This window comes from Harmonia axyridis, chromosome 2 (assembly GCF_914767665.1).
Source record: "Harmonia axyridis chromosome 2, icHarAxyr1.1, whole genome shotgun sequence".
In the NCBI taxonomy this organism is placed as follows: Eukaryota; Metazoa; Arthropoda; class Insecta; order Coleoptera; family Coccinellidae; genus Harmonia; species Harmonia axyridis.
In genome coordinates this window covers 12049490-12068767 of record NC_059502.1, presented here as the reverse complement: position 1 = coordinate 12068767, position 19278 = coordinate 12049490, and the positions used below count along the sequence as shown (strand labels likewise).

The 19278-nt window shown below is 38.8% G+C and overlaps 1 protein-coding gene across 7 annotated transcripts in view; it reads right to left on the bottom strand.

Moving 5' to 3' along the window:
* LOC123674023 (tyrosine-protein phosphatase Lar) overlaps window positions 1-19278 on the bottom strand; it is a 570788-nt gene that overhangs the window by 481014 nt on the left and 70496 nt on the right. Inside the window, exon 1 of one of the 7 annotated variants that reach the window (XM_045608827.1) lies at window positions 18798-18841. The exons of 5 other annotated variants lie outside the window; for them this stretch is intronic. The gene's annotated coding sequence lies outside the window, so the exon portion shown is untranslated. Of the gene's footprint in view, window positions 1-18797; window positions 18842-19278 lie in introns of those variants that run through there. One more of the 7 variants, XM_045608830.1, reaches the window with a different exon arrangement.

Below are 19278 nucleotides of genomic sequence, written 5' to 3'. Positions count from 1 at the left end.
GAAATTACAATATTGACTGAGAGTGCCACGTTGACCTAGCTCTGATGAGAGCGAATTTACCACAAACCTGTGTATCTCGTACCAGGATTAGTTGGGCATGAACTTTTGGTTTGTAACCTATTCCTGATATAATAGAAGTTGCCACAAATTTCAATTCCATGGAATTCAAAACGGAAATGGTGTGATTTTAACATAATTAATGATATTTCGAAAACGATGTATTGTTATTTCTTCAGGATGTCTGCAATTTTCGAATTTCGAGTTGGAAATAGTTTCAAACGATAAGATCCGACTCACTGATACGTGGTCGATTTCAATTCTGTCGGACCGTAATTCTAGGACGAAACCAACATAATAATTCGAAACTTTCAGGGTTGGTCAGGATTTTTAATGACGCGGTTGAGTTCCTTATTCGGCATCATAATCCGACTAGGGGTTCCGTAAATATACGTAAATTTGGTGCAAAAAAACTATGTGTAGGGTGTTACGTTTATATAAAACAGCAATTTTCTTTTATAGCTACCTGATCGTAACAAATTTTTATAGAATGAAAAAATCACTCAAATGAAAAAAACTAATAGAAATAGACTATAAGAGAAACTAAAATATAGTGAAACATTTTAAACATTTCAGAAAAGTTCTATAACTCGGAAAGGAATCACGATACCTATGAGCTGTTTCCTGATATCCCATTATTTTAACAGGAAAAAAAAAGAGTTTGGGAGTCGTTGTACTCTTTTTCTATAACTCGAGATTTCTGCATCGCATTGTGACTGGACACGAAAAATGGGTTCATTAGATAATCCCAAGCGCAGAAAATAATGAGGATATCCCGGCCACGCTTCCACGTCGACGGCCAAACCGAATATTGAGTGTTCCCAAGTTCATGCTCAGTATTTGGCGGGACCAGCTCGGCCTAGTGTATTATGAGTTGTTACAACCGACTGAAACAATCACAGGCGATCGTTATTGAACGCAATTAATACGTTTGAGCCGAGCATTGAAAGATAAACAGCCGCAATACAACCGGAGACATGATAAAGTGTTTTTACAGCATGACAATGCTCGACCCCATGTTGCGAAAGTGGTCAAGACATACTTGATGACACGGGAAGTCCTACCCCAACCGCCGTATTCTCCAGACGTTGACTCCTCCAACTATCATTTGTTTCGAGCAATAGAACACGGCCTGGCTAACCAGCACTTCCGGTCTTATGGAAAAGTAAAAAATCGGATCGATTCGTGGATCGCTACAAAAGATGACCAGTTTTTTCAACACGGGATTCGTACGCTGCCCGAAATATGGGAGAAAGGAGTGGCCAGCGATGACTTTGAATTATAAATGTATATCAAGTTTTTTACAATAAAGCCTCGTATTTCGAAAAAACGGCGGAAGCAAAGTTTCACGCCCATGTTTAAATTAAAGATGACCGATATTTCACGAACTGTGATTTAATCACTGATATCAGAATTTCACAAGTAGTCACAGTTCCGCAAACCGAATACAGAGCGTGACGTTATCACAGTTGGTACAGATCTAAGATCGTATCATTCCAGGGCATATCACCGTCCTCTCGCATATACCAACACTGTATTTCTTGTTGCAATAGTAAATTTCTATTGCTTCGGAACCTTTTTCGACTACCGAAATTGCATTATTACGACAATCCCAGCAACCTTTGGCAACTTCATCGGTTTTGGGAAGTATTTTTGTAGAACGTGTGCAACTATAATACTTGCTACGAAGAAATAATAACCAACTACATACTGAATTACTGCCTAATTGGGGGTGGTAATAAAATTCGAATTTTGTCATTTATTAATTTTTTCAATATATATTCACGTTTGAATTTGTGTTTTTATTTATATTATCTATTATTGGATGCCCAAAATCATTCATAACCATATAAGGATTTCAAAAATCTGTCAGCTCTAAGAAAATGACCAATTCGAGATAAACGAGCCAAGATTAGTTAGATTCATACAAATATTGATAACAAGCACAGCACAGCACAGAACGTACCCAATTCCGATACCTAAGCAGTGATCACGTCACGCTTTAATTTCACTGATATCATAAAGTAACGATCACGTTTAACAACGTGATTTGAAAATCACGGTATCGCTCCTCTCTGGGTGTAATACCTTTAGGCCCAGTTTCACCAAACAGCACTTGATCCCAGATTGATTAAACTCAGTTTGTTACTAAAGCAGGCTTAACAGTGTTTTCTGTTTCACCATGCATCAACCCGTCCGAAGATGATCGCGATTAACCAAATCGCGATTAAATAGTCAAACCATTTGGCAACGTTGTGAACAAAAAGTTATATAGTGTTCTGTATCGTATTAGCAGTGATGACCACCATTGGCGCTAGGTGTCAGGTGTCATTCATTCATAACTCATAACATTTCAAATCATTTGTCATCTTGTAAACAAAAAACAAAGTTAATTTTTGCCGAAAATGTCGAGTGATGTGCTTCGAAATGTCGGAAACTTGCAGAAGTTAACCACACATTTTGGAAAAGAAAACTATATAAGTAATTTTATTAACTTATTTATTTTTATTAACAAGTTCAACTGCTTCTTAAATAATATTTCAATCAAACATATCAATAAATTATTCTTTGCAATAAATTTCATAAAACACAAAAACAAAGTTTACGTGTATTTTAAATGGGAAATATTGAGCCTATACATATAGTCATATTTTGATAAAATTGACCCAAAAATTAGAAATTTCCGGAAAAATAATTACATAGACAAGAGTTCCATACTGATAAATAATTATTAATCTCAACTTGAAAGGTTATAATCCTCCAAAAATGGCCGATTAGTGCTAAATCGCGATTGGTCGATTAACTGGCGCTTTGGAGTGTGGTGAAACGCTACATTACATTAATCGTGATCTAAGGCCTCACTTAAGAGCCAAGTCAAGATTAAAGCATTTGGTGAAACTGGGCCTTAGAATAATCAAAATCGTAAAGCAACTTTGCCGTTCGGCCACATCAAATCGAACCAACTCGAAAATCAACGGTGCAGGCAGTGACGGGCAAGGTTTCTGCTCACTTCGCCGTCCTCTCTCGCGTAAACATAATTCCCAAACTTGCTCCTCTTCTGTCTCTACGGCCGGGCGCACAATACTAGACGTCACATATATTTCGGGCTCATTAATCACGACATGTGTACGCCAGAAGTGGAGTTTTCGTGGGATTATGCACGCCGGATTAGAATTACAAACTGCAAACTGGCGGGGGGTCAGCGGGGAAAAAAGTTTCGCGGGAACTTTGGCGGCGGCGGCGGTAGCGGCTTGTGTGTTGTAGTAGCGGCAGAGTTCGGTCTGCTGATCACGTTCCTGCGGGGATTTCAATGTTGATGATGGTCGGGCTGGCTGAGTGTACCTGAAATTCGCGAACTCTTACGAGAGGGGAGAGGGTGTTACGCGATTAGTTGTTATCGAATTATGGGCGTGCGTTGGGGTTGGGGGGGAAGAGAATGGTACAATTTCTATACAGGGTGTTTCGGGGATAACTGAATTCATTTGCTGTGAAAATTCAGCAGGATTTGAATTTCCTCAGTTTTAGAAACGGTCCTTAGTCTGTTCGTTTGTGAGCTGCATTTCATCAGAAAAATTCAGACGGTTCAACTCTTGATTGCTGTCATACTTAGTGATCAGTAGCGCACTAGCTATTTTTGATGTTACTTATAGTAAACATCGATTTTTTTCAAGAACATATGTTTGACATAAATCTGGTGTCCCAAATTCGTTGCCTAGTGAGGGAATCTCAGGATCCCTTTGAGCTAGAAAAAAATAAGTCTCTTATTTACGGCTACATTGCTTGGAGAATTCAATTGGTGAAAACCGTAACCTTTTCAACTGTTTTCAAGTAATTAGAGAAAATTGGAAAATGGCCTGAAATGAAAAGTTCTCATAACTCCTTCATTAATGGTGCTATAAACATAAAATAATATTCTACATGTTCCTTTTCAGCAGAATCCATTGATGTAATCATTCGCTTTTTATTGCAATTGATTCTGAAGTTATAATACAGACTTGTGTAAATTAAATCTCTGTTTTTTTCCATTCAAAAAAAATATAATATGATTTATAAATTTCTCATCAAACTATAAAAATCATCAAGTTTCAGTTTCACCCGGCCCATAAACCAAGTGCCTATATATGATAACTTCAGATGATTAGAATATTCAGTGGCACCAAGGTTTCCGGATTTAACACAGTTAGATCATTTCAACATTTGCAAATTGATGAATGTTGTCCTTTAAACGTGACCAAAGGAAAAAATCTAACGATGTTGAGTCCGGAAAGCTTGGTGGTCACCGAATATTTTAATTATCTGAAGTTCACAGATAATTATCATAGAGAGGCACTTGGTTGATTTACCGTGTGAAACTTTTGATAATTTTTATATTTTGATGAAAAATTTATATATCATGTCATAATTTTTTTGAAAAGGGAGAAAATGGGATTTCATTTGTTATAAAATTTGTATGATTTACATTTCAACTTGTATTATAACTTCAAAAATAATTGCAATAAAAAATAAATGGATTATATTGGAAAAAGTGCCTGTAGAATGTTTTTATTTCATGTTTCTAGCTCCAGTAAGAAGTTATGAAAACTCTGGATTAAGATATTGAAGGTTAAGTGACGTGCGTTTGTTGTTGATTTAAGAATGGATAAATATCAATTTCGTGTATTAATAAAACACTTTTTCAATAAGAAAAATAACGCTTCAAGCAAAGCAATAGCGATCGAAGAACCACCGACTAAATTCGGTAGTTTAAGAGAATTCCATAAAGTTCAAAAAATGGTTTTGGCGATCGTAAATTTAAGTTGCGTAAGACAGCAATTGAATTGAAGATATCAGTCCAATGCGACCAAAATATCAAACAGCATCCATATTTTGAAACGTGTATGGTATATTGTTTATTGCTGTTCTAGATAAAGGTAACATCATGTGAAGATAATATAACGTTATTGGATCCTTTAATGGCAAAAACTAAGCGAAAACGTCCTCGAATGCAAAAAAAATCATCTTTCACCAAGACAATGCTCCTTGTCACAAATCGATGAAAATCATTGTCAAATTGAAAGGCCTAGGACCAAAACTTAATTAGTGAAGTTGATACTACCGATAAACAATAAATAAACGAGTCAAATATTAAAGAAGGGTTTATACCAAGTGGCATTCTCGTGATCTGACAATGTTCAACTACTCCTCTCTCCTCAAGAGTTTCTCTGATTTACCGTCCTCTTTTACCACATGCAAGAATTTACAATACGATTTTATTTCTCAATTTTTGATTTAAGAAGAACCGTATTTTCAGATTTTGACAGACTTTTTGTTTGATATTTTTATGTGACAATTCATAAAAAAATGAAATTCGTCTAATTATTTTTTTTGTCATTGAAAAAAAATTGATAAATATTGGCAAACTCTTTAAAATGAATAATAGTGAAAACCTTTCAAAAATCGATGGTCTCCAGCGTAAAATAAAGCGTACTAAATTTTGAACTGATCGCTGAGAAGGTTTATGGACTCCTCACATTTCCCCATTGCATGAACAAACTGCAAAACTGACTAATCGCGAAGCACTTGCCTGAGACATATCGATCTGAACTCCCCACCTAAGTCTAAGTCACTTGAAGAGCAGTCACAAAATATACCTACATCCTTGCCAAGTCAGAACCGGAGCTATTCAAAAAGGAGAAAAAGCCGACACTAAAATAGCAAATTATGGCAAATCAACTTGTTTGAGCGCCTCGAATGGAATTCAATTTATCCTTTACGTCGCTCGAAAAGGGCATTTCGAACTTCATATGTCGACGTTTGACTTCGACCTGGCGAATTCGATGAAACAAGTTTTGACGCCCTGGAAATATTGCGCCAGACACCTGAGGATTTTTATTTTCGTTCGACGGGATATCGGAGAGATGAGATGTTCGCAGAACTGTGGATTTTATCGAGGTGGTCGAAGATTGGAGAATGGGATCGACGGAGAAAGAGGAAAAAATAGATTTCCTTGATGAGGAAAGACCTCTGTAATCAAATAAACTTTGAATATTAGGATTCATGCTTTGTAATAAGTAGGCAGACAAGGGTTATAATGAACTTACAACAAGAACAGATAAATTTTGACAACTTCCGAAAACTGGGATTGTCTGAAACAGACGAAGAAGATAAACAAAATTTGAATACATTAAATCCTGGAGAGCCTGGAGAAGGTTCAATTCTTGCAAACTGAAGTCGAAATAACGATATCAAACGGGAATATACTGCAATTTGACATAATATCTAGCCGTCACAATACTCAATATAAATGTACCTGCATTAGTGTAACAATGGCCTTTCGTGCTACTTGTGCATACAACTTTCCCCTTCATAGGTTTTTCAGAAAGATACAATAGAGAATATCTTCCCCCTACCCTAATTAGTGTGCAGCCACCATGACACCATTGCGCAGGTATACAACTTAGAGAATAAGAGAAGGAAGAAGAAATTCACGGTGTTGAATATAATGTTATGTATAGAACTGGGAAGAGGAGAGTTCAGTGAAGTAAGTTACGAGGTGATGACCAGTTGAGTTCATAAAGTGATCAAAGATGTTCCCAAGTGCACAATAAACTTCTCGTCAGTCGTCCATCAGTGTTTTAATGATTTCCACGAAAACGTGATACCCCAAACATGCTTGAAAGGTTGGACTTTCGTTCATTTGATATAACGCGTCACTCATTAAGTCTAGGACCCAAACAGTAAAGACACATTCCTCTTAAAAATTCAACTTTATTTGTCAACATATTCACATTCAAGAATGGTACATGTACTCCAAAACTCCTCTTACTTTTCAATATCTTTTCTGTGAAAAGAGGCTACAAAAGCTCCAAAATCGATAACCAATTCTTCATTAGAGCCGAATTTGTTTTTCTGGATCAGTTTTCAATCGATGTTGTCGATGGAGCAAAGTCTGGAAAACACTTATTAAGTCATTACTATTTCTCTTTTGCTCATTTGAAGGTAAGAGAACTTTGTCCTCGGCTCAGAACTTATTTTGATATGATGATATTTGTTTTGCTAATCACTCATCAATCTTATAACCACTAAAGTACTATCCAACACTGAGATAACTCGTAACAGACTACGTTTCAAGTTTGTTTTGACAGATCGCATCTTAAGCTAGCCACACAAATTGGTGGCATTCAACCTCTCATCAGCTATATAAGACATATTTGTCATAACTTACGAATTGAAATAAAAAAGTTTCGTTTCTATCTCATCAATTTCAAATTCCTTCAAATATAAGAAACACATTGGCCTTAGACAGAAACTCATTATTTGTTGCAGACTGTCAAGAGTTTTCGCACGGATAGTTCAGACAGCCACCGGAAGTCCTCTCGAATGTGGATTACCCCAAGTGTCCGAAAGGACAAGGGAAAGAGACAGGCAAACATACATTTCTTCCACCCATATCTCATTTTCCCATAAACGCAGACATCACGCAAAGAACACCTTAATACCGGCAACCTGTCGTGCTGGCTGTCACATCTCGGGCAGATGCTTAGCGAGGGTCGAATCCAAATAAGTGCAATTCTCTTTTAGTTTCAACTAGTGTTGCCAGTTCTCCTGTTTCGACAGGAGATCTACTGCTGTTAATGAATACAATAGGAAGTAATTATTTTGAAGTCTATAATTTGAATTACAGAACACAGAAAACTTTGACATTTTCCATTGAACTTTTCTTGTTCCCAATTTATTTAGTCCATACCGTTCACTTTAAAATATATTTAAGAAATCACTTATAAATATTAGGAGTGCATCAATAGGAAAAAGTTACATGAAATTACTTAGGGTTACTTTCCCTCGTTTCAGTTTTGGACTCATCGTTGTATAATAATGAAACTTCCACTGTTTTCCCGGTTCACCTGATACAAATAAAAATCTGGCAGCACTGATTTCGTTGCAATCCCCAAAATCCATTTTCACCCCAAAGTCGCGGGGCGGTCAGCCAATTCAAACTTTTCCCATGTTTGGTAGTTTTGCCCCGAGTTAGGCACGTTCGAAAGCATTCGAGATTGGTGGTTCGTGAGTATTTAGAAAATTATTACTATTTTACTGAGTGACACCATTATCTCCAAAACATGGTATGGAAACAATTTCACTTTTGAATTTTTGATAATAATCCGATATATGACAACAGGCTAGTAATATAATATAGTTTAGTAATATACAGGGTGTCCCGTAAAGACCACGTCAAACCGAGGGAGAATGTAGATCGACGGATAACCCACCTGCTATGACAAAATTCCCTTTATAAAAGTCTTGCCGTTTTCAAGATATTTTTTTGAAAAATAATGAATTTTTGCCCCTTTCAATAGTTTTGTCCTTACGGTTGGTACAATTTTACACCTTTTTGGTTAATTTCTTCAGTAAAATATTGCTGAAGAATGATTCTAACGTTTACATTAAAAACATCCTCCGAACATTTTAAAGGGGGGCTATGAGAAATATTTTTATTGGAAATTTTGGTAGTGGATTATTTTGTTCATGAAATTTAGCCCATCGTAGTGGAACCAAAATTTACCTAGCTACTGTTGCACATTACACCAATAAATTGTCTATTTTATAGTGATTTCAAAAAGGTACCACACAAGTCATTTGTTATTCAAAGAAAAAAGATATGGCTGTTTTTATTCAAATGGATACGTTTCTGACAAAATCAAGTTTGTCAATTCTGTTCTGTTCAAGGTACACCTTTGAGTTCCGTGGAATCATATAGCCAGGGTTCTATACTGACATAGAAGTAATCGTAATACTATGCAACCATACAACTGGCTAGAAGAAATAAACTAAGTCTACTATGGATACCGGAGCATTGTGGTATTGAAGGAAACGAAAAAGCCAATGAACTCGCAAAAAAGGCATCAAGGTTAACACCTGTTGGACCTGAGCCTTTCTGTGAGCTTGGAAAAGACCAAAGTAAGGCAGTGTTTCATCAATGGGAGTGGGACAATAGGAAAATTCTCTGAAGAAACACTTCGGGTATTGCTCAGGCAAAGAAATTGGTGGTGCTTTCACCGACCTACACCACGAAGCTTCTAAAACTATCGAAGCTGAACTTGGGGTAGTGATAGGACTGCTGACAGGACACTGTCGGCGTAAATACCTTTTGTACCGCATGGGTAAGTCAGCAGATAAGATCTGCAGGCTCTGTGGAAAGGAAGTAGAAATAGCCGAACACATAGTGTGCAAATATACTGAGCTGACCGGCTGAAGATCCACCCACATAGGAAAGTCAGTTCTGGATACTCACGAAGTAATAGCCAAGGCTCGTTAGGATGTCGTCGGTTTCGTTAACAGTACGAACGGCCTCCCTGGGTTTGTATTGGGTTTGTATGAATAGGTAGGGTTAAGAACAACAGATCAATTTGGTCGCAGTTCCCGAAAGGCTATTATTATTATTTGAACTGGGGACGTTTTGGTTCGGTAAGCCTTCCGGGATCTTTTGTTCTCTACCCTACTCATTCATAGAAACCCAAGGAGGTCGTCAATGACGTTAATAAAACTGACAACCTTCTTAGGGGCCTTGGCCGTTACCTCTCTGGTATCCAGGACCGGCTTACCAATGTGAATGGTTCTTAAGCCTGCCAGCTCCGTACACTTGCATACCATGTGTTCGGCTGTTTCTGCTTCATCCACAGAGCCTGCAAATCTCGTCTGCTGACTTTCCCATACGGTACAAATGATGTTTGAACCGACAGTGCCCCGTCAGCAGTCTCACCATCACCCGAAGCTCGGCTCGTGACAGCTTCAAGAGCTTTTTGGCGTAGGTGGATGAAATCGTCACGAATTTCTTTGCCTGAACAAGTCTAAGAGTGTTAGTCCAGTGGATTATCCAGGGGGGAGTTTCTCTTAAAATTCCGAGATCCGTTACTGGTATATACAGCATTCGGTGCATACTTATCAGTATATCTAATCTATGACGCATCTATTCATTGTGGCAGATGATCACTTCAGTAGCTCTCTTTGGTCTTCTTCTGGATTTTCGGCGGATGCAGAATATAGATATATTCCGTAGTTGCGCATCTGTTATTGGTATCACATCTGCATTGTTTTGTTCCTCAAGGTTCATTTGTGTGTTGATGTTGTGCTGGTTTTCACCACAATGGTGGTTTTCTTCAATTGTCGCTTCGTTGTCAGTGAGCTTCTCGTTCTGTAGCCTCAATTGGACTTCATTTCTTGTTATTCAGTCTCTAATCGGATACAAGTTAAGGTCTTAATATGACCCGTTATTGGTCGGCTTATCTCCACTCAGAAACTTGGGAGTTCGGGATAGTTTCTTAGGAATTCTGCAAACTTTTGTCGGTAGTCTAGACGAGAGTGCATTTTTTGGTAGGGGAGGCATTTCTTTTAATAATCCAAAATCCATTACTGATATAACTACAGCATGCGGTGCATACGTATCAGTACCTACCTTTTTCATCGACTCTCCCTATTCTACGCCTACAACCCTTATGCCCCCCCTCTTCATCTAGACAAGCTGCCACATACCTCCCACCCCAACCGCAAACGTCCGTTCTCGACTCGAAAATTCGCGTTACGTTCCCCAAATTCAAATTCGCCCGTCAGTTCACCGCCAGTTTTTCACCGGTCTTTGGCGCCTCCGACGTTCGGCTATTTTTATTGAAAATTCCCCTGTTAAATCACAGCCTTGATTTGCCGTCCGAGGGGGTGTAGGCGGCGATCGGAAACCCGTAAAAAAAAAAAGAAATTGTTCCCCGCGTCCGGACCGTCGGCATCGGGTTGGGGAGTGTGATTTCGTTCCGGGAACAAATAGAGACAAATCCGTGGAAAACGCGGCACATCCGCTCGGCTGAATGGAAATTTTTAGGTTTAAATGGGGGTGGAGGATTTGCGGTCTCATGAATACTGTTTGCGTATTCTGCCGGAATGATACTCGACGAAATGTCGAGTGAGAGAGACGGCGAAGGGGGGCGGCGGGACGGGTTGCGTTGTACGGCGGCGGCGGCGGAAATCCGAAGGTATCTAGATTCGCGCCGTTCGATTCCCGTCAATTATTCCGACGGGCGCTTATTGCGTACGCGTGGTTCTTTGTTATGGAGTGGCGTTTGCGAGGGGATGTCGGTAAGATTTGTTCGTATTCGTTTTTAATGATTATCGAGATACGGGGTGTTCCTAAATTGGAGGTACGGGGTGTCCCAAATTCGATGCTCAATGAAAGCATCTCGAGAACTATAAGACTCAGAGACTTAGAAAAAAATCGGGAGACAACTGGATACAACTTCAGGTTTTCATGACTACAACAACATAAGACATCTAGATTTGAATTGTTTCCAACATATGTGGGAAACAAGCTGTTCAACCATCTCACCAACTGAATCAAGTCTTCGAAGCCATCGAAATTCAAGAAGGAAGTTACCAAAATCATGTTTCTTGATTGATTCTATAACAATATATTTGTATGAGGCATGATATATTTGTATGATCCATCAATATAATGCCATTCAGAATGAATATATTATCTATCTATCTAATAAAGAGTAAACTTTGTTTTAATCACATTTCGCTCTTGTTTAAACCATTGATAGTTTTGTGAAGAGTTTTCATCCGCCGTTTTTTTTCCAAAATTCGAGGCTTTATGTAAAAAACTGGTTATAAAGTCAAGATTCGAAGTATTGTTCATCGCTGGCCATTACTTTTTCCCATCTTTCAGGCATCGTACGAATCCCGCGTTGAAAAAACCGGTCATCCTTTGAAGCGATCCACGAATAGATCCAATTTTTACTTCTTCATTAGACCTGAAGTGCTAGTCAGTCAGACCGAGTGACCAACCAAGTGATAGTCCAAGATAGCAACGTCTGGAGAATACGGCGAGTGGGGAAGGACTTCCCATTTCAACACTTCTAAGTATGTCTTGACCACTTTCGCATGATGGTGTCGAGCATGCTGTAATATCACTTGATCGTGTCTCTCGTTGTATTGCGGACGTTTGTCTTTCAATGCTCGGCTCAAACGCATTAGTTGCGTCATTCTATAACGATCGGCTCCGATTGTTTCAGTCGGTTTTAACAACTCATAATTCGCTAAGCCGAGGTGGTTCACCAAATTCTGAGCATGATCTTGAAACCGTGAATATTCGCTTTGGCCATCGGCGTGAAAACATGACCAGGATTTCCCTATAATTTTCTACGCCTGGGATTATCGTAATGAATCCATTTTTCGTCTCCAGTCACAATGCGCCGTTCAACATCTCTCGGCTTCAACTTGTACGGCACCCAATTTCCTTCTTTTTGAATCATTCCCATTACTTTCAGGCGTTTTTAAATGGCTTGTTGCGTCACTACCAAAGATCCTGCAAATTCTTGTTGCATTTGACGAGTCTTGACCACCTTCATGCTGGTCTTCGACGTTAAAATCGCCTTTCTTGAAGCGTTGATACCACTCTCGCCACGTTCTTTTACTAATAGCGGCCTCACCATAGGTATTTGAGAGCATTCGATGAGCCTCAGTCGCAGATTTCTTCATTATAAAGCAGAAAATTAAAACCTCCCGCAAATGACGAGAATTTGGCACGTAAGCTGACATGTTCAATCGGGAATAACTTCATGATGCAGACACAAATCGACTAATATTTCGATGGCGTTATGTTAACGAATACCTTAGCACCTGAGTATGATATCTACGATCTATTTATTTCGACTACCACGTACCGCCCTATTGCAAAACAGCGAAAGCAAAGTTGTACACCTAATATAGTTATTTTCCTAACAAGTGCGGAAAGTGATACTGTTCCGCAAGAGACTGCAATTGCTGTCGAGTGCGGAAAAGACACTTTCCACATGACTTAGGAACAATATTTTTCCTACTGGCGTAAATGAAACACTTTCACGGGGAGTTTTCGTCTTGATACCTACTGACGTTATAAAAAATTATATTTTTATGCGCTCAGTCGCATAGATAAACGTTTGAATTTTATGATTGGTGCATAGCGACATGCCAACATTTTATGATTGATGCGACTCTTCAATATTTGCGTGCGGAAAAGACCCTTGCTATTCACTTTCCGCACGCATATATGCATGCGGAAAGAGAGTAGCAGGGCTTTTTTCCGCACGAATTTGGAAAATTACTACTTTCCAAACGACAATGCGTGAGAAATGTGATACTTTCGAAACGCTAGTAGGAACATAACATTTCAATGACCTGATTAGTTTCAGCACTGTTTAGTAAAACTAGCGGAAAGCCAACTAGGTCGAATCCCCGGCCTTCCAACCACCAATCAACCCCGAAATCCGAAGGCGTCGATCCTCGAACAGTCATCGCCGGAGACGTCGATCAAACTCGCCCCAAAACAAACTTTTCGAATTAATGAATTCAGTTTCTGGGTTAAATCGGCGGATGAAGTGCCACTCCAAGAGGGTGGCGAAGAGGCGGCGGTAGGACAGACCGCCGTCGGACGGCAGTCGCCGTTAACCCATTATAAGTTGCACAGCATCCGACCGGAACTAAGCCGCCCCGACAAGCGTCCCTAGCCGTGTGAAGTTGGCCAGCTGACGATCCGACAACGGCTGAGGCCAGAAATTTTATGGCTCGGCCGGCGGAACACGGACGGCCGCCCGGCCGAATTTCGGAGGCGTTTAACGCCCCCGATGTTCGGGGGCGGCGGAGGGGGGCAGATTGTGTTTCGACTTTCGTTATAAAGTTGGCGGTTCGGTGGATGTGATGGGGTGTTGATAGCGTCGTTATCGATATCTCGATTGGATGTTGCTATGTTCGGTACTTGATAATTTCGATGGAATGATATTAAGGGCTGATCACACGATTCAGGGTTTTTAGGTTAGGGGACGTCAAGTTTTTGAAAATTTCAAAGTTTTGTCTCGATCTTACTTTTATTTCAATCCAAATCAAGGCATATAAATATGTCAAAATCGGCCAGCAGATTCTGCTGGAGTCATCCATTTACAAACAGCGGGAGCTTAGTTGCTCACCTAATACAGTAGTTATTTGTTTTACTAGGCAGCAAAGTAATAAATTGACTGCCGCGGCCGATAGCTCAGAAATTCAGCCAAGGCGGTCAATCTACTTTGCTGCCAAGCATTTAATTTGTTCTTCGATCATTTAAAATGTAGAATATTGTATTCACAAATTATTACAATTCCAACAATCTTTTTATTTTCAGTGTAGTGATAAATCAAAACGAAATTCGATAGGAATCGCAATTGTTGGAGTGGTTGGTTGCTATGGAAATGTATATGACCATGATAAGTATAGCTTGACAACTTACGAGATACCTGACAGTTTTGTAGAAAATGTATATTATGGAGAGTGATAGCGACTTATTCCTCCAGAAATAAGGAAGGAGGCAAAAACTATGGGTAGTCAGAAATTGTCGAATGTTTTATTCGCATTGAGAATAATCACTCTGCTGCCTAAACAGGAAAGTAGTTATTTTGCTGCCTAGGCAGGAAAAGCAAAACTTTGCTCATTGAATTGTGTCTGCAAAATCAATATTTGCCGTTAATCGGAGAAAAATAGATTTTTTTTTGTTTTTAATTCTTACATTTTTCCAGATGTCTTTGGTTTTCGTCGACAAGAAATCTTGTTATCGACATGAATTTGCTCGGCTTATCTTGAAATTTGAAATAACCTCTTGCCTTGATCTTGTCTTGAAATTTAAACAAGACAAGAAGTTATTTTGAATTACAGAGTCAAATTCGTTTTCCGCTTATTAATAATGGCAGGAACTTCCAGAGGTCGCCAGATCCGTAGATGGCGCTACAAAAAAAAACATACATCCAAAGAAAAGTGGAGAATAATTCGGTAAAATATGGCCGGCGCGGCGTATAGGTCGACGTCGGTCCCGAACAGAACTGTTAACGTAGTTTGACATTTTCAACTGTCAAATCATAGACAACAACTAAGATGTCTAAAATACAGGTATATTCACTGATAAGATTTAGATTAGGATAATTATGGAGACTCGGCTCGGCATGAGTCCTTTTCTTCCTTAAGGTGGCCCAATACATAGAATCGACCAATCAGTGACATCATGTCAAAATTTTCATTTGTTCTGTCAAAAGTGATTTATTACTGATTTAACCTCAAAACGATATTGAAAGAAAGACGACGTAAGCGGCGCCCAGACTAATAAACATAGATAGGAGAAGTATACGCAATTTTTACATGTCCCCAACATAGTTAGATTACGTTGTCGGATTGTGATATATTTTAAAATCTACAATTTAACTATATCATTATGAATGTTTATTATATTGAATGAAATATATTTATTTGAGTGATTCACGATTAAATATGCAAATTTGAATATTTGGAATCCGATATTTTTCCTGAGAGCCGAATTTATAATGAGCAGAATATTTATTATTTTCTGTATCTACCTGCTGAAATCCAAGGTTTGGCAACTTTTGCTCTTCTAGTGTCATCGTTTGTTTCACGTCGTTTTGCGCGCTTGAAGTTTGTTATCTGAATTTCTGATATATTAAGGTATTTATTTCAATAAATTTTGAGTTGATATGAAACGTTGATTCGCTATGGGACATAAGAAGTGTGTTCTTTGTGGAGAAACTCGCGAATTGAGTGAAATACTTTATCACTGATAGTTTTCATTTTCGCGCGCTTCATGTCAAATCTGATTGATCATGTTAGGGACAAAATTTGCTTACTGAAAATGACATATGCTCCCTCTATCTATGTTTATTACTCCGAGTTCCCGTCTAAACCCCCCTTCTCTCCCTAATTTGTTCCATGGTAACCAAAGGCCAGAAATAAACAGTAAGGTCCACTAGAGCCTTCTGAGAGTCCTATAGAAGCCAAACCGAAACGAAATAAACACGAAAAACTCCCGCCAATTGTTTTCCATCTCACCCGCACGAAAAACCCCGTGAAACTCCCCACCCAAAAAACCACCCCCACCCCTACCTCCAACATGTGGGAACAGTCCGACAGTCGGGACTGACGTCGACCTATACGCCGGCCATATTTCACCGAATTATTCGCCACTTCTCTTCGGATGTATGGTTTTTTTTTTCTTTTTGAGCGCCGTCTACGGATCCGGCGACGTCTGGAGGCCCCACGCCATTATTCATAAGCGGAAAATGAATTTGACCCTTTTCGGAATTTTATGAACCCGAGAGTGATCAAGCGATCCCGTCGTACGTTCGAAAATGAGGTGCAAATTGAGTTTGGGAGCCGGGCTCCGAAGGAACGGGATTAAAACGTGCACAGGACGCTTTTATGGGCGACTGGGTCGACGCGCTTTGTAAATGCCTCTATCAATTATATTTTGATTGAACGGTACGGAATTGCAGGTCGATATATTTCAACCATTTCTCCGCTAAAAGACAAAAGTTTGCGATGAAATTAGGTCTAGTCTATTCATATTGTGTAGAAGCTTGATTTCACAGGATATACATCTTCGTCCGACCGTTTTTTGTTCGCCTACGGACAGACTTTATACCATAAGCGTACAACTTTGCTTCCGCCGTTTTTTTACGATATACTTCTTTATAGAAAAAACCTGGTTATACATTCATTATTCAAAGTATTGTCCGTCGCTACCCACTACTTTCTCTCATCTTTCGGGCAGCGTACGAATCCTGCGTTGAAAAAACTGGTCATCTTTTGAAGCGATCCACAAATCGACCCAATTTTTTACTTCTTCATAAGACCGGAAGTCCTGATCAGCCATTGATTGAAACAAGTTATAGTCCGAAGGAGCAACGTCTGGAGAATACGGCGGGTGGGTTAGGACTTCCCATTTAAACGTTTCCAAGTATGGCGTGACCATTTTCGCAACATGGGGTCGAGCATTGTCATGTTGTAAAATCACTTTATCATGTCTTTCGTAGTATTGCGGCCGTTTGTCTTTCAATTCTCGGTTCAAAAGCATTAATTGCGTTCGATAACAATCGCCTGTGATTGTTTCAGTCGGTTTTAAAAACTCATAATACACTACGCCGATCTGTTCCAATCAAATACTGAACATGACCTTGGAACCGTGAATATTCGGTTTGGCCATCGACGTGGAAGCAAGGCCGTGATATCCCCATGGTTTTCTGCGCTTGACATGATCGTAATTAACCCATTTTTCGTCTCCAGTCACAATGCGATGCAGAAATACCTTCCGTTTTTTCTTTGAAAGCAGCTGTTCACAAGCAAACAAACACCGTTTGACATATCTAGGCTGAAACTCGTACAACACCCAATTCCCTTGTTTCTGAATCATTCTCATGATTTTAAGGCGTTTTGAAATGGCTTGTTGCGTCACTTCCAATGATCCTGGCAATCTTGTTGCGTTTGATACGACTCTTGATAAAGTAATCCAATTCTACATCGTCGAAAACCTTATCTCTTCCACCGCCATGCTGGTCTTCGATGTCAAAATTACTATTCTTGAAGCGTTGAAATCACTCTCGGCACGTTCTTTCACTAATAGCGGCCTCACCTTAAGTATGTGAAAGCATTCGATGAGCCTCAGCCGCAGAATTCTTCATATTAAAGCAGAAAATTAAAACCTTCCGCAAATGACGAGAATTTGGCTCGTAAGCTGACATGTTCAATCGAGAATAACTTTATAATGCAGACACAAATTGACTAATATTTCGATACATATGGCCTGGCCTGATGATGGTTTAAGAATAAAAAATCGATCGCCAAAGAATAAATTAGAAAATAGTGTGTTTCATTTCCACCTACCAATATCAATCCAAACATACTATGGAAGCTTTCATTACCAAAATACATACGATACGATTGAATCAAAGGAGATCTTTCGATCGAGAATTTGACGTTTAGTTCGAATTTTCAGATCTTGTATGTTTGGGAACTTTCGGAAGGAATTTCAAAGAACCTGATAGAAAAATGGAACTGTTGATTATTTCGGACATCCTTTCTCCACTTAGGCTATATCCATAATGAAAAACAGCGTGACAATTGCCGCAGCGAGGATAATGAAGAAAGAACAAAGAATCTGCATTGACACCCCTCTGCCAAATAATAAAATCCTCTATACAAAGGTTAAAGTTTTTACGACCACAGAAATTATATTCAGCCAGGAATTTTTCATCAGCGAATGTAATATATGTTTGTTTCCATACTATAGAATAATGTTGATTAAATTATGATATCCAATGGCACAACCGAGCGTTTTTAAGTAAAACAGATCCATGTGTCACGCAGTAAATTTATGAGAGCAATACTTTTTGTTTTATTTGCATAAATCACAGTATGGTGGCGCTAGAATACCGGACTAGACAAAAGGTTGCGAAAATCTGCTAAAGAATATCTCAACTACTTTATCTCCTCCTCCCTTTTTGAGTTCGGAAGTAATAGCCGATATTTTCTTCGTCCCCACTGTCTCAAATTGTTAGTTCATCCTTTTCGAAGTCTCTCTAAGCTTTCGCCATCTGATTTGTAACAGAAACTTTCTCACTCAATGAAATTATATATATTTTTTTTGTAATTACGCACCTTATGTTGTCGATTGCTACTTATGTTGTAGATATAATAGATTGCATAAATTTGTATGTTATACTATTCACTATCTGAGGTTAGGAATTAAATGATTTTCACAATGAAATTCCCTACTACGGACCAGCAGAAATAATGAAATTATACCTAACAATGAATCTTCAACATCGATCCAACCCATGAATTTTCTATGACACATAAAATTTTCACAAGACACGGAACAAGGAGTAATTATTAGAACAAATGTCAGTAGAATAAGGACACAAACTTACAAGATTTCTCATGGATTATTCTTGTGGTAAGTATGAATTTCAGTATCATCAAGAACAGCACCTTAGTATCTATCGAAGAACAATATTTCTGAATAAGTGCCTTCATATTTCCTTCAAAATTGTTTTTAATGAGCTTTGATTTTTTCCATCGATGAAATTTTGTTTATCACTGTTGTGGTGATTGATTGTTTACATCTTCGAACATTTGGCTTTGTTGCTTTTGTACTGACAAAATTTGAATTGCTTCGGATGAATTCCTCTATGTACCTACTCCACTTAATATTTTGAATGACATTAGTCGAACTTACGATGACAATAATCAATAAATCAGTAAAAGAAGAATTGCACTGTTTCCAGATGATCGAACGTTCTTATACTAATTGACCTTTACATGGCCCTGTTTGTTGTTGACTCGAATTGTTATGTGTGTGCGAACCTTTAACGTATTATATCACAATTCACAATCATTACTCGACCTCTT